General features: G+C 50.8%; 8 non-coding genes across 8 annotated transcripts; all 8 read right to left on the reverse strand.

Annotated features, from left to right (window-relative positions):
• Positions 1 to 913: 913 nt before the first annotated feature.
• Positions 914 to 987, reverse strand: TRNAD-GUC (transfer RNA aspartic acid (anticodon GUC)). The gene has a single exon. It is a non-coding gene; the product is annotated as a tRNA-Asp (tRNA).
• A 369-nt stretch (positions 988 to 1356) lies between these two features.
• TRNAN-GUU (transfer RNA asparagine (anticodon GUU)) lies at positions 1357 to 1430 on the reverse strand. Its single transcript has one exon. It is a non-coding gene; the product is annotated as a tRNA-Asn (tRNA).
• A 964-nt stretch (positions 1431 to 2394) lies between these two features.
• On the reverse strand, positions 2395 to 2468 carry TRNAN-GUU (transfer RNA asparagine (anticodon GUU)). Its single transcript has one exon. It is a non-coding gene; the product is annotated as a tRNA-Asn (tRNA).
• Positions 2469 to 3882: 1414 nt separating this feature from the next.
• TRNAD-GUC (transfer RNA aspartic acid (anticodon GUC)) lies at positions 3883 to 3956 on the reverse strand. Its single transcript has one exon. It is a non-coding gene; the product is annotated as a tRNA-Asp (tRNA).
• A 1211-nt stretch (positions 3957 to 5167) lies between these two features.
• On the reverse strand, positions 5168 to 5241 carry TRNAD-GUC (transfer RNA aspartic acid (anticodon GUC)). The gene has a single exon. It is a non-coding gene; the product is annotated as a tRNA-Asp (tRNA).
• A 518-nt stretch (positions 5242 to 5759) lies between these two features.
• Positions 5760 to 5833, reverse strand: TRNAN-GUU (transfer RNA asparagine (anticodon GUU)). Its single transcript has one exon. It is a non-coding gene; the product is annotated as a tRNA-Asn (tRNA).
• A 964-nt stretch (positions 5834 to 6797) lies between these two features.
• Positions 6798 to 6871, reverse strand: TRNAN-GUU (transfer RNA asparagine (anticodon GUU)). Its single transcript has one exon. It is a non-coding gene; the product is annotated as a tRNA-Asn (tRNA).
• A 967-nt stretch (positions 6872 to 7838) lies between these two features.
• On the reverse strand, positions 7839 to 7912 carry TRNAN-GUU (transfer RNA asparagine (anticodon GUU)). The gene has a single exon. It is a non-coding gene; the product is annotated as a tRNA-Asn (tRNA).
• Between the last annotated feature and the right edge of the window lie 374 nt (positions 7913 to 8286).

Raw genomic sequence — 8286 nt, forward strand, 5'->3', positions numbered from 1 at the left:
TAACCATGCTGCATAAAATATATTATCATTCCTTCCTGCGCAACGAACTCTTACCCCAACCACTATACATTTCTCATCGCATTGACCACCGTCACAAGGTTGGCATTAACTATTATCATACAAAATCTGCCACTCAGTCATTCTTGCCCCGTTCGTCCCGTGAATGGAACCACCTCCCCGCTGAAATTGCGGGTATCAGCGATAACCAACAGTTCCGTGCTGCCTTAGCCAATATTGTATATGCAGAAATATCTAATGTTTAATCTGTGTTTGTGTGACCACATTGTTGCGATAATACTAATTTGTTTTGTCTTTCCTTTTCCTTTTTATGTACACAACGTTTTTGTAACCATGCTACCTCATGTTATGCCTTTGTTCTGTACCACTCCCCTCTGTAATGCCTCTGGCCCTGAGGGTATAATAAAATAAATAAATAAATAAGCGCAAAGAAAAAAGAAGCAAGACAACGTCCCCGGGAGGGCTCGAACCTCCAAACTTTCACTTAACAGCCGATCGCGTAAGCCAAATGCGCAACGGAGGCAGTCGAGCTGTACTCTCATCACCATCAGAACATTTCTCCAAAGCTTTCAGCGCAAAGAAAAAATTGCGACACACCGCCCCCTGGAGGGCTCAAACCTCCAACCTTTCGGTTAAGAGCCGAACTCGCTGGCCGATTGCGCCGCGGAGGCAGTCGTGCTGCACTCTCACCACCGTCAGAACATTCCATCAAAACTAAGAGTGCAAAAAAAAAAGAAGCTAGACAACGCCCCCGGGAGGGCTCGAACCTGCAACCTTTCGGTTAACAGCCGAACCCGCTAGCTAATTGCGCCACGGAGGCAGTCGTGCTGCTCTCTCACCGCCGTCAGAACTTTCTTTCAATGCTATCAGCGCAAAGAAAAAAATAGCGACACACCGCTACCGGGAGGGCTCTAACCTCCAACCTTTCGGTTGACAGCCGAATGCGCTAGCCGATTGCGCCACGGAGGCAATCATGCTGCTCTCTCACCACAATCAACATTCCATCAAAGCTATAAGCGCAAAGAAAAAAGAAGCAAGACAACGTCCCCGGGAGGGCTCGAACCTCCAACCTTTCAGTTAACAGCCAATCGCGTAAGCCAAATGCGCAACGGAGGCAGTCGAGCTGTACTCTCACCACCATCAGAACATTTCTCCAAAGCTATCAGCGCAAATAAACAAATGCGACACACCGCCCCTGGAAGGCTCAAACCTCCAATCTTTCGGTTAAGAGCCGAACTCGTTAGCCGATTGCGCCGCGGAGGCAGTTGTGCTGCACTCTCACGACCGTCAGAACATTCCATCAAAGCTATCAGCGCAAAGAAAACAGAAGCGCGACAACGCCCCCGGGAGGGCTCGAACCTCCAACCTTTCGGTTAACAGCCGAACGCGCTAGCTAATTGCGCCACGGAAGCAGTCGTGCTGCTCTCTCACCGCCGTCAGAACGTTTTTCAATGCTATCAGCGCAAAGAAAAAGATAGCGACACACCACAACCGGGAGGGCTCTAACCTCCAACCTTGCGGTTGACAGCCGAATGCGCTAGCCGATTGCGCCACGGAGGCAATAATGCTGCTCTCTCACCACCATCAGAACATTCCATCAAAGCTATAAGCGCAAAGAAAAAAGAAGCAAGACAACGTCCCCGGGAGGGCTCGAACCTCCAACCTTTCAGTTAACAGCCGACCGCGTAAGCCAAATGCGCAACGGATGCAGTCAAGCTGTACTCTCATCACCATCAGAACATTTCTCCAAAGCTATCAGCCCAAAGAAAAAAAACGACACACCGCCCCCTGGAGGGCTCAAACCTCCAACCTTTCGGAAAAATGCCGAACGCGCTAGCCGATTGCGCCACGGGGGCAATCGTGCTGCTCTCTCACCACCATCAGAACATTCCATCAAAGCTATCAGCGCAAAGAAAAAAGAAGCAAGACAACGTCCCCGGGAGGGCTCGAACCTCCAACCTTTCGGTAAACAGCCGAACGCATAAGCCAAATGCGCAACGGATGCAGTCGAGCTGTACTCTCATCACCATCAGAACATTTCTCCTAAGATATCAGCGCAAAGAAAAAAAAGCGACACACCACCCCCGGGAAGGCTCAAACCTCCAACCTTTCGGTCAAAAGCCGATCGCGTAAGCCAAATGCGCAACGGAGGCAGTCGAGCTGTACTCTCATCACCATCAGAACATTTCTCCTAAGATATCAGCGCAAAGAAAAAAAAGCGACACACCGCCCCCGGGAGGGCTCGAACCTCCAACCTTTCGGTTAACAGCCGAACTGGCTAGCCAATTGCAACGCGGAGGCAGTCGTGCTGTATTCTCCCCACCGTCAGAACATTCCATCAAAGCTATGAGTGCACAGAAAAAAGAAGCTAGACAACGCCCCTGGGAGGGCTCGAACTTCCAACCTTTCGGTTAACAGCCGAACGCGCTAGCTAATTGCGCCACGGAGGCAGTCGTGCTGCTCTCTCACCGCCGTCAGAACTTTTTTTCAATGCTATAAGCCCAAAGAAAAAAATAGCGACACACCGCCACCGGGAGGGCTCTAACCTCCAACCTTTCGGTTGACAGACGAATGCGCTAGCCGATTGCACCACGGAGGCAATCATGCTTCTCTCTCACCACCATCAGAACATTCCATCAAAGCTATAAGCGCAAAGAAAAAAAAGAAGCAAGACAACGTCCCCGGGAGGGCTCGAACCTCCAACCTTTCAGTTAACAGCCGATCGCGTAAGCCAAATGCGCAACGGAGGCAGTCGAGCTGTACTCTCATCACCATCAGAACAAATCTCCGAAGCTATCAGCGCAAAGAAAAAAATGCGACACACCGCCCCCTAGAGGGCTCAAACCTCCAACCTTTCGGTTAAGAGCCGAACTCGTTAGCCGATTGCGCCACGGAGGCAGTCGTGCTGCACTCTCACAACCGTTAGAACATTCCTCCAAAGCTATCAGCGCAAAGAAAAAAATGCGACACACCGCCACTGGGAGGGCTCGAACCTCCACCCTTTCGGTTAAGAGCCGAACTCGTTAGCCGATTGCGCCGCGGAGGAAGTTGTCCTGCACTCTCACGACCGTCAAAACATTTCTCCAAAGCTATGAGCGCAAAGAAAAAAAAAGCAACACAGCGCCCCCGAAAGGGCTCAAACCTCCAACCTTTCGGTTAAGAGCCGAACTCGTTAGCCGATTGCGCCACGAAGGCAGTCGTGCTGCTCTCTCACCACCATCAGAACATTCCATCGAAGCTATCAGCGCAAAGAAAAAAGAAGCAAGACAACGTCCCCGGGAGGGCTCGAACCTCAAACCTTCCGGTAAAATGCCGAACGCCCTAGCCAATTGCGCCACGCAGGCAATCGTGCTGCTCTCTCACCACCATCAGAACATTCTATCAAAGCTATCAGCGCAAAGAAAAAAGAAGCAAGACAACGTCCCCGGGAGGGCTCGAACCTCCAACCTTTCGGTAAACAGCCGAACGCGTAAGCCAAATGCGCAACGGAGGCAGTCGAGCTGTACTCTCATCACCATCAGAACATTTCTCCAAAGCTATCAGCGCAAAGAAAAAAAAGCGACACACCACCCCCGGGAGGGCTCGAACCTCCAACCTTTCGGTCAACAGCCGATCGCGTAAGCCAAATGCGCAACGGAGGCAGTCGTGCTGTATTCTCACCACCGTCAGAACATTCCATCAAAGCCAAGAGTGCAAAGAAAAAAGAAGCTAGACAACGCCCCGGGAGGGCTCGAACCTCCAACCTTTCGGTTAACAGCCGAACGCGCTAGCTAATGGCGCCACGGAGGCAGTCGTGCTGCTCTTTCACCGCCGTCAGAACTTTTTTTCAATGCTATCAGTGCAAAGAAAAAAATAGCGACACACCGCCACCGGGAGGGCTCTAACCTCCAACCTTTCGGTTGACAGCCGAATGCGCTAGCCGATTGCGCCACGGAGGCAATCATGCTGCTTTCTCACCACCATCAGAACATTCCATCAAAGCTATAAGCTATATATTTTTCTAGAGCCCCATCGTTACTAAAATTATCGCTTTACAAATCCTTAATACGCCCCAAGTTAGAGTACGCAGCATCAGTATGGGATCCAAGCCAAGAAAATCTAATCGCTTTTCTCGAGCTTGTTCAAAATAATTCAGCTCGCTTTATCCTGTCAAACTATAACCGTACTGCCAGCATATCTTCAATGAAAAGCAGCCTTTCCCTTCCCTCTTTATCATCACACAGGAAACTTTTTCGGTTAACCATGCTGCATAAAATATATTATCATTCCTTCCTGCGCAACGAACTCTTACCCCAACCACTATACATTTCCCATCGCATTGACCACCGTCACAAGGTTGGCATTAACTATTATCATACAAAATCTGCCACTCAGTCATTCTTGCCCCGTTCGTCCCGTGAATGGAACCACCTCCCCGCTGAAATTCGGGTATCAGCGATAACCAACAGTTCCGTGCTGCCTTAGCCAATATTGTATATGCAGAAATATCTAATGTTTAATCTGTGTTTGTGTGACCACATTGTTGCGATAATACTAATTTGTTTTGTCTTTCCTTTTCCTTTTTATGTACACAACGTTTTTGTAACCATGCTACCTCATGTTATGCCTTTGTTCTGTACCACTCCCCTCTGTAATGCCTCTGGCCCTGAGGGTATAATAAAATAAATAAATAAATAAGCGCAAAGAAAAAAGAAGCAAGACAACGTCCCCGGGAGGGCTCGAACCTCCAAACTTTCACTTAACAGCCGATCGCGTAAGCCAAATGCGCAACGGAGGCAGTCGAGCTGTACTCTCATCACCATCAGAACATTTCTCCAAAGCTTTCAGCGCAAAGAAAAAATTGCGACACACCGCCCCCTGGAGGGCTCAAACCTCCAACCTTTCGGTTAAGAGCCGAACTCGCTGGCCGATTGCGCCGCGGAGGCAGTCGTGCTGCACTCTCACCACCGTCAGAACATTCCATCAAAACTAAGAGTGCAAAGAAAAAAGAAGCTAGACAACGCCCCCGGGAGGGCTCGAACCTGCAACCTTTCGGTTAACAGCCGAACCCGCTAGCTAATTGCGCCACGGAGGCAGTCGTGCTGCTCTCTCACCGCCGTCAGAACTTTCTCTCAATGCTATCAGCGCAAAGAAAAAAATAGCGACACACCGCTACCGGGAGGGCTCTAACCTCCAACCTTTCGGTTGACAGCCGAATGCGCTAGCCGATTGCGCCACGGAGGCAATCATGCTGCTCTCTCACCACAATCAACATTCCATCAAAGCTATAAGCGCAAAGAAAAAAGAAGCAAGACAACGTCCCCGGGAGGGCTCGAACCTCCAACCTTTCAGTTAACAGCCAATCGCGTAAGCCAAATGCGCAACGGAGGCAGTCGAGCTGTACTCTCACCACCATCAGAACATTTCTCCAAAGCTATCAGCGCAAATAAACAAATGCGACACACCGCCCCTGGAAGGCTCAAACCTCCAATCTTTCGGTTAAGAGCCGAACTCGTTAGCCGATTGCGCCGCGGAGGAAGTTGTCCTGCACCCTCACGACCGTCAAAACATTCCTCCAAAGCTATTAGCGCAAAGAAAAAAAAAGCAACACACCGCCACCGAAAGGGCTCCAACCTCCAACCTTTCGGTTAAGAGCCGAACTCGTTAGCCGATTGCGCCGCGGAGGCAGTTGTGCTGCACTCTCACGACCGTCAGAACATTCCATCAAAGCTATCAGCGCAAAGAAAACAGAAGCGCGACAACGCCCCCGGGAGGGCTCGAACCTCCAACCTTTCGGTTAACAGCCGAACGCGCTAGCTAATTGCGCCACGGAAGCAGTCGTGCTGCTCTCTCACCGCCGTCAGAACGTTTTTCAATGCTATCAGCGCAAAGAAAAAGATAGCGACACACCACAACCGGGAGGGCTCTAACCTCCAACCTTGCGGTTGACAGCCGAATGCGCTAGCCGATTGCGCCACGGAGGCAATAATGCTGCTCTCTCACCACCATCAGAACATTCCATCAAAGCTATAAGCGCAAAGAAAAAAGAAGCAAGACAACGTCCCCGGGAGGGCTCGAACCTCCAACCTTTCAGTTAACAGCCGACCGCGTAAGCCAAATGCGCAACGGATGCAGTCAAGCTGTACTCTCATCACCATCAGAACATTTCTCCAAAGCTATCAGCCCAAAGAAAAAAAACGACACACCGCCCCCTGGAGGGCTCAAACCTCCAACCTTTCGGAAAAATGCCGAACGCGCTAGCCGATTGCGCCACGGGGGCAATCGTGCTGCTCTCTCACCACCATCAGAACATTCCATCAAAGCTATCAGCGCAAAGAAAAAAGAAGCAAGAAAACGTCCCCGGGAGGGCTCGAACCTCCAACCTTTCGGTAAACAGCCGAACGCATAAGCCAAATGCGCAACGGATGCAGTCGAGCTGTACTCTCATCACCATCAGAACATTTCTCCTAAGATATCAGCGCAAAGAAAAAAAAGCGACACACCACCCCCGGGAAGGCTCAAACCTCCAACCTTTCGGTCAAAAGCCGATCGCGTAAGCCAAATGCGCAACGGAGGCAGTCGAGCTGTACTCTCATCACCATCAGAACATTTCTCCTAAGATATCAGCGCAAAGAAAAAAAAGCGACACACCGCCCCCGGGAGGGCTCGAACCTCCAACCTTTCGGTTAACAGCCGAACTGGCTAGCCAATTGCAACGCGGAGGCAGTCGTGCTGTATTCTCCCCACCGTCAGAACATTCCATCAAAGCTATGAGTGCACAGAAAAAAGAAGCTAGACAACGCCCCTGGGAGGGCTCGAACTTCCAACCTTTCGGTTAACAGCCGAACGCGCTAGCTAATTGCGCCACGGAGGCAGTCGTGCTGCTCTCTCACCGCCGTCAGAACTTTTTTCAATGCTATAAGCCCAAAGAAAAAAATAGCGACACACCGCCACCGGGAGGGCTCTAACCTCCAACCTTTCGGTTGACAGACGAATGCGCTAGCCGATTGCACCACGGAGGCAATCATGCTTCTCTCTCACCACCATCAGAACATTCCATCAAAGCTATAAGCGCAAAGAAAAAAAAGAAGCAAGACAACGTCCCCGGGAGGGCTCGAACCTCCAACCTTTCAGTTAACAGCCGATCGCGTAAGCCAAATGCGCAACGGAGGCAGTCGAGCTGTACTCTCATCACCATCAGAACAAATCTCCGAAGCTATCAGCGCAAAGAAAAAAATGCGACACACCGCCCCCTAGAGGGCTCAAACCTCCAACCTTTCGGTTAAGAGCCGAACTCGTTAGCCGATTGCGCCACGGAGGCAGTCGTGCTGCACTCTCACAACCGTCAGAACATTCCTCCAAAGCTATCAGCGCAAAGAAAAAAATGCGACACACCGCCACTGGGAGGGCTCGAACCTCCAACCTTTCGGTTAAGAGCCGAACTCGTTAGCCGATTGCGCCGCGGAGGAAGTTGTCCTGCACTCTCACGACCGTCAAAACATTTCTCCAAAGCTATGAGCGCAAAGAAAAAAAAAGCAACACAGCGCCCCCGAAAGGGCTCTAACCTCCAACCTTTCGATTAAGAGCCGATCTCGTTAGCCGATTGCGCCGCGGAGGCAGTCGTGCTGCACTCTCACGACCGTCAGAACATTCCATCAAAGCTATCAGCGCAAAGAAAAAAGAAGCGCGACAACGCCCCCGGGAGGGCTCGGACCTCCAAACTTTCGGTTAACAGCCGAACGCGCTAGCTAATTTCGCCACGGAGGATATCGTGCTGCTCTCTCACGACCGTCAGAACATTCCATCAAAGCTATCAGCGCAAAGAAAAAAGAAGCAAACAAGGCCCCCGGGAGGGCTCGAACCTCCAACCTTTCGGTTAACAGCCGAACTCGCTAGCCAATTGCAACGCGGAGGCAATCGTGCTGCTCTCTCACCGCCGTCAGAACTTTTTTCAATGCTATCAGCGCAAAGAAAAAAATATCGACACACCGCCACCGGGAGGGCTCTAAGCTCCAACCTTTCGGTTAACAGCCGAATGCGCTAGCAAATTTCGCCACGGAGGCAATCATGCTGCTCTCTCACCACCATCAGAACATTCCATCAAAGCTATAAGCGCAAAGAAAAAAAGAAGCAAGACAACGTCCCCGGGAGGGCTCGAACCTCCAACCTTTCAGTAAACAGCCGATCGCGTAAGCCAAATGCGCAACGGAGGCAGTCGAGCTGTACTCTCATCACCATCAGAACATTTCTCCAAAGCTATCAGCGCAAAGAAAAAAATGCGACACACCG

This window comes from Rhipicephalus microplus, unplaced genomic scaffold (genome assembly GCF_043290135.1).
Source record: "Rhipicephalus microplus isolate Deutch F79 unplaced genomic scaffold, USDA_Rmic scaffold_45, whole genome shotgun sequence".
In the NCBI taxonomy this organism is placed as follows: domain Eukaryota; kingdom Metazoa; phylum Arthropoda; class Arachnida; order Ixodida; family Ixodidae; genus Rhipicephalus; species Rhipicephalus microplus.